Source organism: Chelonoidis abingdonii, chromosome 8, assembly GCF_003597395.2.
Source record: "Chelonoidis abingdonii isolate Lonesome George chromosome 8, CheloAbing_2.0, whole genome shotgun sequence".
Taxonomy (NCBI): Eukaryota; Metazoa; Chordata; order Testudines; family Testudinidae; genus Chelonoidis; species Chelonoidis abingdonii.
The window spans coordinates 46,826,417-46,846,551 of NC_133776.1; the positions used below are offsets into that span (position 1 = coordinate 46,826,417).

General features: G+C 44.8%; 1 protein-coding gene across 2 annotated transcripts in view; it reads left to right on the plus strand.

The window, feature by feature from the left end:
• ARHGEF4 (Rho guanine nucleotide exchange factor 4) overlaps window positions 1-20,135 on the plus strand; it is a 329,119-nt gene that overhangs the window by 264,517 nt on the left and 44,467 nt on the right. The window contains exon 1 of one of the 2 annotated variants that reach the window (XM_075068572.1): window positions 18,734-19,325. The exons of the other annotated variant lie outside the window; for it this stretch is intronic. The gene's annotated coding sequence lies outside the window, so the exon portion shown is untranslated. Of the gene's footprint in view, window positions 1-18,733; window positions 19,326-20,135 lie in introns of those variants that run through there. 2 annotated transcript variants of the gene reach the window in all.

A 20,135-nucleotide genomic window follows, 5' to 3' on the forward strand; every position in this document is an offset into this window, starting at 1 on the left:
CTTCTTGTTCAGCCAATCACTCAGACAAACAAGTTTGTTTACATTTTCAGGAGATAATGCTGACCACTTCTTGTTTCCAGTGTCACCTGAAAATGAGAACAGGCATTCTCATGGCACTGTTGTAGCCGGCGTCACAAGATATTTACGTACCAGATGTGCTAAAGATTCATACATCCCCTCATGCTTCAACCACCATTCCAGCAGACATACGTCCATGCTGATGACGGGTTCTGATGGATAACAATCCAAAGCAATGCGGACCGACGCATGTTCATTTTCATTATCTGAGTCCTATGCCACCAGCAGAAGGTTGATTTTCTTTTTTAGTGGTTCAGGTTCTGTAGTTTCCTCATCGGAGTGTTTCTCTTTTAAGACTTTTGAAAGCATGCTCCATACCTCATCCTTCTCAGATTTTGAAAGGCACTTCAGATTCTTAAAAATTCTCGAAATCTTACATTGGTACTTCCTTTGCGTTTTGTCAAATCTATAGTGAAAATGTTCTTAAAACAAACAACATGTGCTGGGTCATCATCAGAGACTGCTATAACTTGAAATATATGGTAGAATGCAGGTAAAACAGAGCAGGGGACATAAAATTCTCCCCCAAGAAGTTCAGTCACAAATTTAATTAACACGTTATTCTTTTAAAGAGCAGCATCAGCATGGAAACATGTCCTCTGGAATGGTGGCTGAAGCATGAAGGGGCATATGAATGTTTAGCATATCTGGCAAGTAAATACCTTGCAATGCTGGCTACAAAAGTACCATGCAAATGCCTGTTCTCACTTTCTGTTGACATTGTAAATAGGAAGAGGGCAGCATTATCTCCTGTAAATGTAAACAAACTTGTTTGTCTTAGCGTTTGGCTGAACAAGAAGTAGGACTGAATGGACTTTGTTTCACTTTTGAGTGCAGTTATGTAACAAAAACAGTCTACCTTTTTAAGCTGCACTTTCATGACACAAAGATTGCACTACAGTACTTCTATGAGGTGAACTGAAAAATACTATTTTTTGTTTACCTTTCACAGTGCAAATATTTGTAATCAAGAATAAGATACACTTTGATTTCAGTTGCAACACAGAATACAATATATATAAAAATATAGAAAAACATCCAAAATATTTAATAAATTTGAATTGGTATTCTATTGTTTAACAATGCGATTAATTGTGATTAATTTTTTTAATCATGATTACTTTTTTTTAGTTAATCACGTGAGTTAACTGCAGTTAATCGACAGCCCTAGTAAATACAGTAATGGAAGCTGTAATTTGATTCTAAAACTTAGTTTTTATAATTGCATCTTTAGTCATTCCATGGGATTCAGCAGTGTAACACCATTACCAAAACAGGTTAATTTACCATCAAATAATTCAGGTAAATTTCAATATTACGGAAAACTGCATAAACAGTAACTAATGTACACAGTATAGTCCATAGCATTTAAGAATAATACATCTAGAATCCTTAAGATATTTTGTTTATTATATACCTGTCATACACTTCATAAGCGAACAATTTGGAAAAAAAAAAAAGTCTTTAAAACATACCATTCTCCATGTAACATTTTGCCTTGGAAGGATATAATCAGTCTCAAGGATACAAAATAATTTGGGAAAGAAATTGTCAGACCAGACTTCCAGCCAAACCATACATAATTAGATAGATCAATCTTTTGGAAGTGATACACTATGTTCATGCATATAGTCTAGGAGAGATGATTTATTGCCTCTTTTATGTCTTCATGCGAGTATATTGTTTTCTCAACTGATAGCCAGACTCTATAGCAAACGTAGCCAGATAACAAATGCTCTCCCTCACTCCTTCTGCTGGCTCAAGATCCTGTTTGCAGATCCCACATGTTACTGTGGCCAAGATTTGAACAGAGACAACTATAGTTTGGAAGCAGCCATCATTTATTTATTAGACACCAATAGTGCTCGACGCTGTAAAGGACAAGAAATAGACAGTTTCTTCCCTGAGGACCCTGTAGTCTAAGGCTCAGATCCAGTAAAGAAGTGAGCATATAAGTAACTTTACACGTGTGAGCAGTCCCACTGAAATCACTGGGACTACTCATATGCTTAAAGTTAAGCACAGGCATACATGTTTGCAGCAACATATTCTAAAAACTCTTTACATTTTCAGATTTGTATGTGTGTTTGTGTGTGAGAGAGAGAGAAAGAGATTCTTAAATGTGCAAACTTTTAATAGTTCATCAGAGATTTTTGCATTTTATTTAAAAAAGTTTCAGTATATGCAAATGATTCATTGCATACACTGTGGGCCAGATCCTTAGCTGTACTCGTCACATGTCAAGAGAATCTGATTAGGGAGGTAGGACAGGTTTCTCAGGCAGCTGTCAAGACACCTTTTTGCATTCTCAGTCCTGGGGCAGCCACAGGTTGTTCCGGGCTGCTCTAAGTTACACTGTTCGGAGGAATCCCACAGGGACCTCTCTACCAGCTGAGGATCAGACAGAACACTGTGCTATGGTACTACCTGGTTCTGCTCCTCGTTTTGCCCCCTCCTCTACAACAAGAGAGTTGGTGATGTGTAAAGCAGACTATGCCTGCTTTATGCAAGTTGAGCATTATCCTAGGCTCTTTAGGGCAGGGAAATCTTAGTCAGCCTTTCTAGGGCAGGTTTATAATTTCTTTGCACCCTTCCAGTCATGCAAAAGACCACGTGTCTTGCCCTGTATGTATATGAGATTTCTGTATACAAATACACACACATTGACATTAATTCCACCCAATCACTGTTTTCATTTTAATGATGTAGAAAGTTTTGAATCAAGCTTCACTTCAGGCTTTTCCCCAATAGCATCCTCATTCTCTCAGATTCATTCCTGACAAAACAAAACAGCAACTCCTAACTCTGGTTCTTGATGGCAAGGGAAGACTAAAGAGAGCCAATGCCGGGTTTACAATGGCACCATGGAACCAGGCCCATGCTCAGAAGAGGCCCCAGCCTGCTCTGATTGCACTGCACTCTGAGACCCTGCCAGCCTGCTGGTTACCTCCCACCCGCCCACCACTTGCTTCTCTTCGCCTGCCCTCAGAGGGCTCCTCTTCAGCTCCTAGCCCCACCCACCAGCTTCTCTCTGCCCCCTGCACCTCCAACTCCGGGCAGTCTCTGCTTCCCACCACCTGTGGGGCCCCACTTGTCTCTCTGGAGCTGAGCCGCCTGGGACTGGTGCAGAAGCTTGGCCAGTCTCAGCCAGTTGGGGCAGGGGACAGTGTGAGGGATTTCCCTGGGCCCCTCCAGGCAAGTCAGTCCTGAGGGAGCCCAGCTGGGGCAGGCCCTGGCCTGACTGATCGTGCCACTCTCAAGGGTCCTGAGCGATTCCCCACCCCAGGATCAGCCTTGGCTGCACTGCCGTCTCAGCCTGGCAGACAGTCGCCTCCCAGCAGGGTCAGTGAGTGCAGCCAGGAGGCAGGGAGTTGGGGAGTGGGTGTCTGGAGGTCCTGGAGGAGTGGGTCTCTGGAGGGCCTGGGGGGTGCCGCTGGGCTGTGAGGGGGTGGGAAAGATCTGTGTGTGCTGGGGCGCTAGGGAGTGGGGGTTCTGTGGGGGTGCTGGGCAGTTGTGGTGGGGCTGTGGGCAAGGGGCTCTGGGCAGGGGTGGTGGTGTGCAGGGCACTGTGCATTTGTGGCAGGGTCTGGGGGAGTGCTGTGCATAGTGGGTCCAGGTTGTGTTCTGGTGTTGGGTGTGTGGGCTGTGTGGCATGGCATGGGCCCACCCCTGAGGGGTAGAGGCATGCTGGCAGCACAGAGCCGGGCCGGTCATTTTGCATCTGGCAACTGCTGGTTTGTAAATAGTGCCCTCGCACTGGGCTGGGCGAAGTGGGGCCGCCCCTGCCATGCCATGTCCCGTTGCCCCTGGCCTGCCCTTGCTCCAGGCACCGACCCTCCCCATGCCATGCTCCATTGCCCCCATGGGGGCCTACAAATATGCTTGGCGCCGGGCCCACAAAAGGTGAATCCAGCCCTGGAGAGAGCATTTTCACTATAGATTTGACAATTAATTCAGAGCAGGTGCTGAGATATTTCAGTAATGTGGGGGGTCCATCTAAGTATCTAGATAAAGAACTGGTGATTCATGATGATATTCTCTGCGTTGGACAGTTGCCTCTAATGTAAACTAAACTTAAAGACACAACAGAATGGACAGTTTCTCTGCTTTTTCCCCACAGACATAAAAATGGCTAAAGATTAGATGTCTGTCTGTGTCTGGAAAACAAACATATAAAAGTCACTCAAAAGAAACACCCAAGATAGAGCAGTGTCTTTTGAAATGTTTATGCCAATCTCATGTGAGCTATTAAATTGTAAAAGCTATAGCAGCTTTGTTAGGCTTGACAATGCAAGTACTAGGGGATACTGTTAATAACTTCTGTTCTTTGCTAGTATTAAATGCATTCCTAGTTTAGGGAGATGGGGGAAGAGATGAGCACCCTATCACAGAATACCTCTTCCCTTTGGGGAAAAATATTCAAACAGTTTTTTAATTCTAAAAGCTTTTTGTGCCAAAACACCTTGCAGTCTGTCTGTACATTACCCAGTATTTCTATAGGTTTTTAAAACTGATCACTCAGTCATATGGGACTCCTCCCAAAATTTAATCTAACCATTGCCACAATAACAGACTCATCAAAATGGTTTGTTAATTGTTCAAAATAATTACTAGTGTCCTGGAGAGATGGTAACTTCTTCACAGTTAAGGCTGTAGTCAACTTCCATTATAAAACTTCATTTTTCCACTCTATAAAAATCTCTAGTTTATTACCCAGCATTGGCTAGGAATATTGATTTGGGCTGAAAATCCCCAGGTGAACTCTGTAGCAAAGTCTCCTGTGTGCGGTGTAACCTCCAAACCTGAACCATCCTGCTGTACAGTAGCAAGTTGTGGTTTGGAGCCAATATGTGTCCACGCTGCTCTGTCATCAGCATAACACCTAACATCAAGGGAAAGATTTGTTCTTAAGAAGATACAAAGAGTTTGGCCCTGTCTGCCTCAGAAAAAATAATATGACCATAGTTATGTTTGTAGTACAGGGGTAGTATACCAGTGTGCAACAGACAAGGCTAGCTTCTAAGTTATTACTGATACAGCCCCACTGATACTATGCCAGTACTAAGTACAGTTAGTGGAGTAGAATGGGTCTCCTAGTTAAAGAAGCACATGTAGTGGCTAATGGGAGCACAAGAGGTTTGGATGTTTCTGTACTTATGGTCTCTGGAAGTAATTTGAAAGAGTAGGAAAGCACTCGGTGAATGTTGATTTAGGCAGTTCTGAACGTAAGTGTTGACCTGGAAGCAGGAGGGAGTTTATCTGGAATAAATTGGTTTTCATACCAACTTTTCTATCTCAAACTTCCTTTAGGGATGGTTTTACAGACAGAAAAATTCTGAGATTATTTTTCCTCCAGTTCTGACTGAGAAGCTATTTTTCCTTTTGCCTCTTGCACTGTAGAATCTGTTTGAATCCTATGGCAGAGAAACAAAAGTTTTTGTGACTCATTCCTGACTTCTGGAACTTCAGAGAGTATTATTTATCCCCTGCAGACTCTCCCTTGTGGCTTTAGTGACCTTCGGGATAAAGGGCTAGTGCTGCAGGGATTGAGGACAATGGGAGCAGAACTGGCCTGAGTTTGGGGACAGAGGCAGCAAAGCTCCAGAGCACTTTAATGTAATAAAAGGATTAGAAAGTGCCTTTATATCCCATTTGATTCTTTTGATTAAAGCAGCAAACTGTAGGAACTGCAGACAGAGGGAGTGTTAGTGTCACAACAGAGTTCTTTAAGGGCTGATTCAATTCTCATTGAAGTTAATGGAAAGATTTCTGTTCCCTTCAGAGGGCTTTGTTTCAAGCCCCATTAGATTACCCTGACCATATGCTCTGCCTGTTGTTATTCGATTGCTGGTCAGGTGATTCATGTCTGCTACTCCCATTAGAATGAATAGAAGTTACTTGTATTAACCCCATTACTCCCCCACCCATACACATATGTATGTGACCTTGAAAGGAGAATAGCTTCCTTTGTCTCTGTCTGTATATAACGTTGGACTAGATTGATAAATCTCCACATGTTGCATATCTGTGAAGCAGACTCATGGAAACATTTAATCATTGGCCAGATCCTCTGGTGGAGTAAATCGAGCCTCAGCTGCATTCATTGGAGGTGCACTGATTTATGTCAGTTCAGAATCTGGTCCCCAATCTCTTTGTTTAGATTTAGATGTTTGAGGTAGGTGATAGTGGTCCTGTAGAATGTTTTATTTTGTTTTCAACTGTTCCCCCAACTCATTTCAGATTTTATCCTTTCCCAAAGTCCTTGCATCTGGCCAGCCCATCTTCTCACCAGTGGCGGAGCCAGGTTTTAACAGCAGGGGGAGCAAGCAAACATAAAAAAGGTGCCCCCCTTTGCTCCTCCTCCCGCCACGCCCTCCGGCTTCTCCGGCCACGCCGTGCCCCCTCCCCCCCTTGGCTGGCTCCTCCGGCCACACTGCGGCCATTCTGCTCTGCCTCGGCCACATCCCCCCCCCATGGCTGTACAGGGAGGCTGGCAGAGGACGAAGGTACGAGGGGAGGTGAAGGGGAGGGAGAGGCAGGGGCACGGGGTATATGGGAGGGGTAAATGGGGTATGGAGCTTGGGGAGGGGTTACCGGGAATGGGAGTGGGCTGGAGTCCCTGGGGTTCTCTGTGCAGAGGGGGCTGGAGCTGCTCTGAGGACCGGGAGAGCCTGGGAGGGGCTCGCCATGTGCAGCACCAGCCCAGCTCAACCTTGGCCCTACCTCTTGGGAGGTGGGGGAAGAAGGCAGTGAGCCCCGCCAGGCGTGGTCCAAGCGAGCTGCTTCCACACCGGCCTGCCACAGCCGCCCGCCCCACGGCTCCTTTGGCCGCGTTGCTGGCAGTGCTGGCTGGCAGGTGCCGCTCCCACCCCGCGATCAGCTATCTCCCTCCTGCTGGGGGAGACAGCTGATTGGCGAGGGTGGGGTGGAAGCCGGGCAGGCTGTTCAGAGCGGAGCCGGTGAGGCACCGCTTTTTTAAAAATGTGGGGAGGAGAAGCAGCTGCTTCTGATGCATCCCACTAGCTACGCTACTGCTTCTCACCAAGTGGACCAGTCAGTATGACTCTCTGAACAGATGGAGGGAGGTAACTCACTCCTTCCTCTGAATGTACTGTCTCAGGGCGGGTCTACATTATAAATTTAGATAGATCTAGCAGAGGTATGAAAAATCCACACCCTGAGCAGTGTAGTTAAGCCAACCTAAATCCCCTAGTAGACAGCGCTAGATGACAGTAGAATTCTTCCATTGACCAAGCTACCACCTCTCAAGGAGGTGGATTACCTTTGCCGATAGGAGAACCCCTCCCGTTGGCATAGTAGTGTCTACACTGAAATGCTACAGTGGTGCAGCTGTGCCACTATAGCATTTTCTGTGCAGACATATCATCAGCAAATTTCTCAGCCCCTCATGGATATTTTGCTTGTAATACAAACAAGAATGACTTATTTATTTACCATAGGTTAAAGGAGGAGTCGTATATCAGTAGAGTCACAAAGCAACAATTTCTGCAGTCAACGTTGTTGATCTGTTTGAAAGCTACATTCTGGAGTGTTTATGGGAGAATCATCAAGTGCTGCATATCTTGTTATTGACTGTTTCTTGGGCAAAACAAATGGGGCACATTACCAGGAACAGCCTGTCATTATTTGTTCTTCAGTGCACATTACTTTGCTGCATTTTCCCTAACTTGTTGGCCTGAATAGAGGCATCAATAGTTGCTAGACTGAAAAAGGCGACTTGGACCAATACATTTCTCTCCACCAAATTTCTGAATTTAGCTTTTTTGCTTGGTAACGTTTCCTCTAGTCTAGTAGTCTCTTTCTTGAACACAACTCATTTATGTTATTGCCTTCAAATAACCTATGCACTCAAACACTCCAGGGAGCTCAGACTTCTTCCCGTTTTTTAAATTCCGTCAGAGGCTGGTGAAAAGGATTGCCACACAAGATTTACTGTGTATTTAGGTCCCAACCAAATTCTTGGCCATGAAAAGCACATCACGGACCGTAAAATCTGGTCTGCCCCATGAAATCTGGTCTTTTGTGTTCTTTTACCCTATGCTATACAGATTTCACAGGGAAGACCAGCGTTTCTCAAATTGGGAGTCCTGCCCCAAAAGGGAGTTGCAGGGGGGTTACAAGGTTACTTTAGGAGGGATGTCGTGGTATTGTCACCCTTGCTTCTGCACTGCTGCCTACAGAGCTGGGTCCTCAGTCGGCAGACACCACTCTCTGACCACCCAGCTCTGAAGGCAGCAGTGCAAAAGTAAGGGTGGCAATACCATACCATGCTGCTGGCAGCAGCTCTGCCTTCAGAGATGGGCTCCCGGCCAGCAGCCGCTGCAATCCAGCTACACAGCTCTGAAGGCATCAGCAGCAGTACAGAAGTAAGGGTAGCAGTACTTCAAACCCCTCTACAATAACCTTACAACACCCCCACAATTACAACACCATGAAATTTTAGATTTAATTAGCTGAAATCATGAAATTTATGATTTTTAAAATCGTATGACTGTGAAATTGACCAAAGTGGACCTTGAATTTGGTAGGGGCCTATGTATATTACTATGATAGTGTCATTTAAAAATGCTGAACATCAGAAAACTAAATTGCTTGCTTGAAAACCCTTATATAATCTGAGAGAGCAAGAGGGAGGGATGGAGGGCAAGAACTATTCCTTCATTAGAGACTTTGAAGACTTTCTACTACAGAGGTCTGAAGGTGAAAGGTCTCCTTCAAAACTGATTCTGACTTCTAGATTATCCCCAGTTAAAATTTTTCCTTCATACAAAGGATTTCCCCTGTAGAGAACTGCTCCAAAGTGGGATTATTACATCTTCCTCCAACCTTGAATAAATTCCATAACCTCGATTGTGCCTTGCCAGCTATCATATCCAAAGGCACAAAACTGGTTATAAAATTCTTTCATGATTTAAGGCATTTGATTATTCCTGTGTGACCGTATAATGGATACCTTGGAACTTCCATCTACCAGGATCTTTCCCTTGGACTTGCTGCCTTTCTCCTGATATCAGGTGGTGCAATTCCAGCCAGTAAGGACAGGCTATCCTTTGGTGTTGGCTTTGGTGTTGGTGGTGGGCTGGTGTTATTGCCACTTTCAGAAAGTGAGGAGGAACAAAGGTATGGAAATGTCACCAAAAGCCTTTAATTTTTGAGGATTTCACTTATAACTACATGGTTGAAATGGCTGAATGTCATACCCTTCACCCCTACCCCATCCAACAATCTCTAAATCTGTAGATCATACAGAGGAATCTGCAGACTAGCTTATTGTCCTTTGACAACCGATGTACCATATCTTAGCACTCTAGTAATGAAGCCATCTGTAATATACTAATGGGAGAACAACTATAAATTGTCCAATGCAGTACTGGCTGTAGAAACTGAATTAAGCCATGTTATACTAGCTAGAGAACATGCTGTGATTTATCTGGAATGATGAGAAACAACTTTCTCACAGTGTACTAGTATCAGTGGCCATGGAACATTACAGACTGTAAACTTCTGAGGGCATTCTGGACTTATACAAATTGTTTTCCATTATGAAAATGTTTGGCCACGTGCAATTTAAACAGCTGAACTTTTTCCATTCTGACACTTTTAAGCCCTGGCTCAGTTGTGAATTACTAGTTACTGCTAATTACTAATTACTAGTTACATTGATTCCTGAGAGCTAATTGAGCACATATGCAAAATCTCACTGTTGCACTTTGCTCCACTATCTACCTTTAAGCAGTGATCGACATCCATGTAATAAGGAACATTTTATCTTTATTACTGATGCTGCAGGTAACACTGCCTATGATCAAGGTTGCCTGACACTTTCTATTATAAGTCCCTGTTTTTAGAAACAGGACAAGATCGAAGCACGTTAATAAACTTTTAATGCCTGTCAGCAGGGTCCACACAGACAGTTAGATAGGAGCAGCAGGCTACTGGGAGGTAAATTCACACTCCAGCTTGCCATGATTGTTTGTGTAGACAAACGCCTAATTGTAGCATTTCTTTACCTTGATGCTTGGCCTTGCTACCTTAATATTCTTTTAATATAGTTATTTTTATGTAATTAATTTTTAATTGGGTGTTAATAAATTATACGGTAATCCTGTTTCTTTTGATAATTTGTAGCGCACAAGTTATTTTTAGTACCTAAAGTATAAAGGGGCCCAAACTAACCCCAAATCAAGTAAATGAAAAGTCAGTGGGATTTGGTTCAGATCCTTAATCTTTCTATTTCCACTTTCTTATAGGAAGCCCTTTTTTTTTTTTCTGCTTTGCCACTCCAGCCACGCCACAGGGTTTTTGTCTGTGTGTGCTTTGCCGCTCTGGCCGCCCCACAGGTTTTGTGTGTGTGTGTTGTGTGTGTGCGCAGAAAAGCTAGAGCCGGCTCTGCATGTTATTTACATGCTGGGCCACGTTCTCAGTTAATGTAAATTGCCTTGGCTTCATTGACTTCAGCAGAGTTAATCCAAATTACACCTTCTAAGGATGTGCTTAATTTGTAATGCAAGAGGTTCAGAGGCTCAAACAAGAGGTGCCAGGATAGCAGGAATCAAGTATCATGCAAGCAGCAGCGCAATGCTCCAGGGACGTTCCTCTGGCAGCTGAGTGACATGTGAGTGGAGGTGGAACATTGCGGCTTGAAGCTCTTATGCACCCAAAAAACCTAATGTGGCAAGCCTAGAGGTACCTGGGGCTCAGCCCTGGCAATCCCCAGCACAAATTAAGCACTGATCTAAGGATCTGGCTCACAAACTTCATGTTTGTCTTTCTCAATTGAAATGTTTGTGCTAAGAGGTATAGAGGAAAAACTCGGGGTTCAGCATCATGTACAGTACTACCCCACTTTTTTCCTTCTAACTTCTGTCCTGAATAGAAGCAAAGGCATTGACGCCAATATTTGTTCTTACTGCACTGTTTTATTCATTGAATTTGCAAGTTGCAGTTTGCAACCCATACTTTTTGCCTTCATGGTTCAGTAGAATTAACTGAGAAGACCAATCATAAAGTTATTTAATCTTCTTTTCTGCAGAAGCACCTGTGCTATTTATTGCAGTTATTAATTTTTTATATTCATATACAGCTGCTTTTTATGTCCCAATGCAGCTAAGACAATACTGAAATTCTCTTTCATTTGGAAAGCAAGTGGTTTTGTTTGTTCATTACATCTGACTAACAGGCCTTGCAAAAAGGAACAATGAGCCAAATCTTTAACGGCTGACACGACACTAAGTATACAGAGAAACAATTAAGAGCTGGAGGAATAATTAGGAAAGATTGATTTTATTTATTTTTTTTTACTTTCTGTTCACACGTTACCCTAACAGATTTGTTGTTTGAAATTTTAGTCACTGAATATCTTCTGCAAATACATCTTGGTTTGTAACTTGGTTGTAAACAGGTCATTGGGATTGTTCAGTATTCACAATTTGAGCTGTTTTGAGTGGACATGTTAATCACTTGGCATGTTTCTGTTCCCTGACTTGGTGGATCAGATACACTATCTAATGTGAATTATTCCAATTAAAAATTAATTTTCATAAATATTCTGCACTATTCACTTAAAATGTGCTGTTTTGGTGAACATTAGAAGAATAACATTTCAGAGTATACCAAATTGCAGGCTAATATCCTCTGACAGTGACAACACCTACAATAATCACATGTGCATGGTCAGTGATGAGAAAGAGCCAGATCTTACTTCTGTAATGAAAAGTGCACAAAATAATAGCTAATAACTGAGCAATTGTATTTTAGCTGTTTGCAGCAGGGAAACAGTTTGAGTTGCTATGGAAATTATTTCCAGGTACAAATTCTCCTGATCAAGAAATGTAGGATGGTTTGGATGACCTGCCAAGGTAGTAGAAACAAAGGATGTCTCACAACCAGATTGCAGTTATCTGTGCCATTCATACCTTCACAGTCAGATTATCCACTGTAAGGTCAGCAAGGTGGCTGTGTGACTTTATTTGAACTTTAAGACATACAAATATTAAATACATTATACCTGACTCTTATGTGTTCCAGCTTGATGCAACAGGAGTTGTAACAGAAAGTAAGAGTCATGACAGATATGATCTTTGGGTTAGGATGTCTTCTAAGCTCTGCTGTGATGAGAGTTGTATGCAAAATATATTTTTCTTCCACATAATTTTGTGTTAAAAAATTTCTTCTTTTGCGCTTGCATCCTGTTGCCCTCCAGATATTTCATTTTTTCAAGAAATTTCATGGGAGTATCCAAAGAGAAAAAATGTCAAGGTGTATTTACTTTCCTCATCCTCAAATTTGTACGGTCAAGGCTGAATCCCCATGCTGTAACTTTGAATACAGGAGGTGCGGGCCCTCAAGGATTCTAAAAATTATTGCTTACCACTCCAGGCTTGTTTTAAACTCGCAAGGGTACAGCTTTTCTCTGACCTTGGCTTGGTAAATGCTACCACCACCCAAATGCCAAAAAAACCCAACCCTTCGACCCAGGAAGGAACACTTGGGAATTCCTCCCTGTGGGGTACCCGCAAGCCCTTTCATCCCCCTCTGGGGAAGAGCTGAGAAAGAAAACAAAGGAAATTATCTGTGCCAGCTAATCAAACAACATGCGCAAACCTCTTAGGACACTAAAAATCCAATCCTGTTCTTAAAACAGGTACATTTTATTAAAAACAAAAAGGAAAAAAATACATCTGGAATTTAGGCTTCTGCTAGATTTTAAAAGAGCAGTTCCAAAAACTGAGCACCCAAACTGGCTTTCTTGGAGGTTCAGCTTAACGGTTACAAGCAAGCAAAAGCATTAGGGGTTAGCACAGAGGAGATCCACAAGCCAAAATAAGGAATAAACATGATTGTGTCTAACTAAACATTCCCTGTCCATGGAAGTATGGAAGATACTTTTTCATACCTGGTTCAAACCTTACACAGCATTCATGCTTATAGCATTGCTGCTCCATGTCCCTGCAGCCCAGAGAATAACAGACAAAGAGAAAGTTTCTTTCCCAATTTTAAAAGTTCTTTTGGTCAGGTGCCCACTCCTATTCTTTTACCTGTGAGCTTGTTAACTCTTTACAAGTAATGCAAGCAGAAAACAGACAACAAGAGGGATTTTACAGCTAACTGGCTGGCTGGGTGTTCATAAAAGGGAGCTCCCTCCGCACCTTCCACCCACCTTGGACTGACTGGTCTGCCACTGCTGGAACCATCCTCCAAGTCCGAGGGCTTCTTGGAGCCAGAGCCCTCCTTCTCATCTCTTGGGCAGGAAAGTAAACACTTGCGCCAGACTCCAATTTCATATCGCCAACCATCAAGCCCTGATGGCAAATTACGATTTTCACACCTACTCCAAATTCTTGGAGTTTAAAGATTTTCTGCCAAAGGAAAAGCAGGAGCAGTTCCCGGTGCCGCTAGATGAAGGGAAGCTAGTGGCCAGGGTGGCCCTTCAAGCTGCTGTGGATGCTGCCGACACTGCCTCCCGCTCTTTAGCGACTGGCATCTTACTCCGACAGGATTCCTGGCTCCAATTCTCTGGATTCCCTGAGGAGATACAAATCACTCTTTGGGAACTTCCGTTTTGACACCGACAAACTTTTCAGTGAAAAGACGTATTCTTTTGCCCTAGGCTTCTTATGCCACTCTGATCTCTTGGCATTTACACCTCCGCCCCAAGGCAACGGTAGGAGAGAAAGTCCTTCTGCCCTATCCCCACATCCCCTACCCATCCTGCTATCCGCACCAGTAGGAGACACCTGGCTTCTGCCACTGACCTCAATGACCATACTACTCAGCCTCCACCACTTCCACCTCATCAACGCTCCTACAACACCAGTCCAAGCAGCAGATTTCACTCACGGGTCGAGAAATGTAAACTGTAAACCTTCTCCCACCCTTCCCCTTCATCTTTCGGGGGCTGTCTTGCCCTGATTGCCCACAATTGGGAAAAGATCACCATGGACCGCTGGGTATTAGAAATCATCCATGAGGAGTACTCCATAGAATTCCTCATATTCCACCCCTCATTGTCCACCCTACACTTACCATGGAGATCCCTCCCATCGAGACCTCCTCCAATAGGAAGTGCCTGCACTCCTTCTCAAGGGCACCATAGAGCATGTTACTTCCTTACTGGAGAGACAGTTTTATTCCCCATATTTCCTCATTCCAAAACAGGGAGGCAGACACCACCTTATTCTGGACCTTTGGGTACTCAACAGATTCATCAGGAAATTCAAGTTCTGGATAGTGACACTCTCCATGATTATCTCTTCTCTCTCCCAGGGTCCCTGGATTGTGGCTCTCGACATGAAAGAGGCCTATTTTCACATCAGCATTCACGCAGCCCACCAGAAATTTCACCGTTTCACAGTCAGACACTCTCATTACCAGTTCCATGTCCTCCCCTTCGGTATTGCGGTGGCTCCCTGGGCTTCATAAAATAGTCTTCACTGTTGTCACAGTACAAATGCGACGTCTCGGCCACTCTGTATTTCCCTACCTGGACAACCAGCTCCTCATTGTGCCTTCCTGCCAACACCTCTTATTGGCCATCCTGGTCTTTCACAATCTCTCAACACTCTCGTCATGTGTATCGATGAGGCAAAGTCAGTCCTCGTCCCTACCCATCTGATCACCTTTATTGGTGCACACCTGGAATCTGTCATGGCCTGAGCTTTTCTCCCAGTAGACTGCTTTTCCACCCTCACTTCTGTAATCATGGGTTTGCGCCACAACCCCCACACCTCTGTCTGCCGATGTGTCTCCATCTTCAGCCAGATGGCGGCATGTACCTCAGTGATGACCCATGCCCACCTCCATATGCGTTGCCTTCAGCTGTAGCTCCTGTCCACCTGCGGACCACAGACAGATCATTTGGACAAAACCACCCTGCTCCCCCAAGATTGTTTTGGACTCCCTCACAGGTGGATCAACCCTTCTAAGGTCATGGTCAGTACTCCCTTTACACTTCCCACTCCGCATGCAAGTCTCACCATAGGTGCCTCTCTCACCGATTGGGGTCCCCACCTGAATGGTCACACAGCCCAGGGCATCTGGACGCCAAGAGAAGCCAGGATGCCCATCATCATCCTGTAGGTAGTTAAGAGCCATCTGCCTTGCCTGCCGGGAGTTTCTCTCCCTCATACAATCCCATCACATTCAACTGCTATTCGATAAAATGGCAATAGTAGTCTATGTCAACAAGTAAGGCGGTGCCAAGTCCTGCACTCTCTGGGCAGAGGCCATCTACCTGTGGAACTGGTGCATCTAACACCATGTCACATTCCAGGCCACATACTTCTCATGCTTCCACAACTCTCTTGCAGACATGTTCAGCAGGTTCTTCTACATGGACCACAAGTGGGAACTGCACAATCTCACACTCCAATCTGTCTTCCGCAGGTGAGGCGCCCCACGATGGGACCCCTTCATGACCAGCAAGAACCACAAACTCCCCTTTTACTGCTCCAAGGGGTGCATGAGGGAGAATTCATGGGACAATGACCTTCTCCTCCCCTGGATCAGCAACCTATGCTATGCCATTCTGCTCATCCCACAAGTCCTGCACAAGATTTGCCAGGACTGAATGATGGTTATACTGTTAGTCCCCTTTTGGCCTGACCAGTGTTGGCTCACAGACCACCTCTGCCTCTCTGCTCACACCCCGATTCTCCTCTGCACACACCTGGTGCTCCTCACACAAGTGTGGGGCCAGCTCTGATACCCCAACCCAAGCCCACTCCACTTCACAGCTTGGTATTTGGATGGAGCTTGCACAGAAACAAGGCGTGCTCCACCTCAGTGCACAATATCCTCATGCAAAACAGGAAGTCATCTACCAGGGCCTTCTATCAAGCAAAATGGAAACAATTCATCTCCAGGGCTCACCAGTGCCATTATCTGCTGGACTCCATAGCCTTTTCTATCGTACTGGACTACGTTCTCCACCTCAGAACATCAGACCTCACCCACAACTCCAGACAGATCCACTCAGCAGCACTCAGTGCCTTCCTCTCTCTGGTGGATGGCATCTCTGTCTTCACACCTCCAACCACAATTGGCTTCTGCAAGGGTCTGCTGAATATGTTCCCACTGATACTCAACCCCACACCTTCCTGGGACTTTAATCTTATTCTCGTTTCCCTCACAAAGCCGCTCTTTGAACCCCTCGCAACATGCTCTCTCTTCCATGTCTCCATGAAGATGCTCTTCTTGGTGGCCATCACATCGGCGAGATGCATTAGTGAACTGGTGGCCATGATGGCTGACCCCCGCTTACACCGTCTTCCACAAGGACAAGGTTTCCTTGTGCTTGAACCCAAAATTCATACCTATGGTTATATTAGAATTCCACCTCAATCAGTGCATTCACCTCTCAGTCTTCTATCCCAAACCCCACACCTCCCATAGGGAAAGAGTGTTACGCTCCCTCGACGTGCAGCATGCACTGGCCTTCTACATCCACTGCACCCGTGCCTTTTCTGTATCACCTGAGCTCTTTGTTGCCATTGCAGCCTGATGCAAGGGACAAGCCCTCTCCTCGCAGTGCATTTCCACGTGGATCTGCTGCACTCACGAATGCAACATACTCACCAATGTGTTTCCACCTCCTGGAGTCACAGCAAACTCCACACGAGCATGTGTGGCCATGTCAGCCTGCCTAGCAGAAGTGCCATGGCAGGACCATTTGCCGTGCAGCCACATGGCACTCCATCCACACCTCACTACTCTCATTACTTCCTTGCCTGGGTGGCAGCCGTAGATGCAGCCATGAGCCACACTATGCTATAGACAATAATTCCTCACAAGTTCTCACACCTGCCTCCACACTGCTCACTACTCACCTGGGTCTGGAATCCATAACAGGGACCATCACTTGAAAAAAAAAGAGTTTTTACTTACCTGTAACTGGAGGGTCTTCAAGATATGTCATCCCTTTTTGGATTCCGATAACTGCCCTCTATTCCCTCTGCTGCAGACTACACTGCTTATCGGTGGGAGGAATACTGGAGTAACATCAATCCACATGGCCTCTTATAGTCTCAGCTGCAGTCATGAGGACAATGCACAATGCACGTGTGGATCAATGAACACTGCTACAAATCATTCCAGTGCCTGACCTGCCTGCACACCCACATTTGGAATTCATATAAGGACCACACATCTCGAAGAACCTCCAGTTACAAGTAAATAACCTATTCTTTTTTAGTAAGGCATCATACCAGCAGATCCTCATGCTGAAATGCCTTAGAAAAAAACATTGTGGAGATCGACAGCATAGATCTGACAATCTCAAATAGATTTTCAAATGTGATATGGATACACAGCCCCTGGTACATGAGGCAGTGAATGGCAAAGCTGCTGAGGCCCAGCCAAAACTGCTAATGGGGCTCAAAGACAAAATGGAGCATTATATGCCATGTACTAAATATACATTGGAGTCTTAAGCCCTCTCCACGTAGGTGTTGTATATCTTACTCTCCATTTAGGCGTCAGCAGTGATTCACAGTACTCTTCATGTGCAGATACCAGTGAGCTGCAGTAGTTACAGATTTGTTTTTTATAACAATATCTGCAAAGGACAGATATTTTACATGCTACCAAAATATAACAACAGAGAGGAAATTATTTCTCTGGTCAGCAGTTCCCACCCAACACCTGCTCTTTCCCAAAAGTAGCACAATTTAAAAAACAACAACAAAAAAACAGATGGCAACTCTCAGGAAGAAAAAGTTAAGCAATATAAATCCTCAAGAAGAAATAACAGTCAATGTTGGTATCTTCAGTGAGGTGATGTCCTGATTGTAAATCTTGCCAACAGCTGAAAAAAGGTGGTTTGTGTGTTATATATATATGACAATAATGGAAGGAAGTTGAGCATTTATCAGCATCCTGTTCTCCTCCTCCAACTCACAACTCTCCTCTGTTTTGTTGTTACTGCAGTGCGGGTCCTGATCTTGATTAGGGCCTCCAGCCACTGTTGTAATATAAAGAAGAAGAATAAATACAACTGTGGAGCATCACGGGGATTTAGGGGGAAATCACTACATATTTTCCTAATTTTTTTTAATTTCTAAATTTGAAATCTTTCAGATTTGTACATAAACTGAGTAAGAGACAGCCCCTGCCCCGAAGAACTTGCCGTCTAAATAGAAAAGACACGCACGGGAAGTATTATTATTCCCATTTTAGAGATGGGAAACTGAGGCACAGAAAGGTTAAGTGGCTTGCCTGCCACACAGAGAGGCTGTGGTGGAAATTGAACTCTAAGTCCCAGGCCCGTGCCGTAACCCCAAATCCATCCTTCCTCTAATCCACACCTGTGCTTTTAGAACTTGGATTTAACTGAAGCATCCTTGCAGCCCTAGATGTGCCCTACCTCTGTGCTGTCACACTGTGTGGACATTGGTTACATAGGCTCTTTGTGAGGGAGCTCCATTAGCCTTCTCTCTGACTGTGGCATGCTTTTAGCTCGGGAGTAAGGATTTAAAAAAAGCAGCTCCCTAAGCCACTCCTAACCCTCCTTACAAGAACCCTCACCCCCCACGTTTTCCTCCCTGCTGTCCTTGTTGCTAGGGCCTGCATGTATCTTGGATACCGAGCTTAGCAAATAGCTGAGTGGCTCTTTGGAAAGCCAGTATTGCAGCTGGGATCGCTGTGCACCAGCACGCGCAGGCTTCCTGCAATAAGGAATTAAATGTCTTCTTTCTGCTAACGTAACGGAGGCGGTTGCTTTGCTGAAGAAGAAGTGAAAACCCGTTGCTATGCCGAGTTAGAAAGAAAGAAGCCGGATTGCTTGATGGGAAGAAGGGGGGTTCTGGCACATGTGCTGTATCTCGTTATGTGCCAATAATGGCTATACCGAGTCCATTAGACTTCTGACAGCTGCAGAAGAGCTCTATTGTGTGTAACTCCCTTCTTCCCTCCCTTCTCCCTCCTTCCCCCGCCCCAGGAACCGTGCAGTAACCAGCTAAAGAACTGTTTTTGTCTGAGGGCTGAGCGGGCCATCGCTGGCCATGGCAAAGGGGCCAGACCCAAGTAGGCATAAATGGAGCGCACTTCACACGTTCCTCCGCTGCAACATGAACCCGGAGACCCAGCGGGTAGTGGTCTTTGTCATCCTGCTCTTCCTCATCCTCATTAACGTGGTGCTGATGTTCCTTTTGGCGTTTCACTGAAGGAAGACGGTTGTTGCGAGGTGGTGGTGGATTGGGGGTTTCCAGGACTGGGCGACAGATCAGCAGGTCAGCTTGTCGTTGTCTGATTCTGGTTTGCCTGTCTCCCATCACGGTGCCCGTGTGTCTGATGGTACCCCTTGTTGTTTTGATTAGTCAGCACTCCTCCCCACACCCCCACTCCCTGTTGTCATCGTCTGTGCTTTGCTGTCCGGAGCACCGTTACACCACTGAAAGTGAAAGAGGTAACAGAGCCAACCCGGTCAATTGAATAACTGCTACCCATGGTGCTAAACACCCCTGATTCAGAACAATGGTGATCCCGTGTGTGTATGTAGCACTTCTCAACCCAAAGGATCCCAAGTGCCATAAAGACTATGCACTCTCTTTGCTTGTTGAGTGGGAATCATTTTATAACAAACTATCACGTAAGCAATGGTTACATGTGCTGTCAAAAGCCTGATCCATTCAAACCTGTATTGCTTTCTAATTGCCAGCATCGGGGCTGTGAAATATGTGCTGTGTGGTGGGATGTGAGTAATGTACAATTAACTGTAACTGATTAATAATGGATCCTTCGAGTGCATCAGGAATCCATGTTTGACACAAAGCTGCAACAGTGTGGAAAGAGCATTTTGTTGGCGTGTATCCTGTTTCTTTAATTACCACCCCATGCTTGTATAGAATGTGCATGTCTGTTAAAATGGCTGGCAAAATCACTGGACAGAAAACTGCTTTCATGCCTCTTATTTCTAGCAGAAACACAATATCCATGCACAGCGTAAATACTGAATCCAGGAGCACTGAAATAGGCCTGCTAGAAGAGAAGGGGAAGGAAGCTGAGCCCCTGACACAGCTTTTTCAGCTTGGTGATGTCAT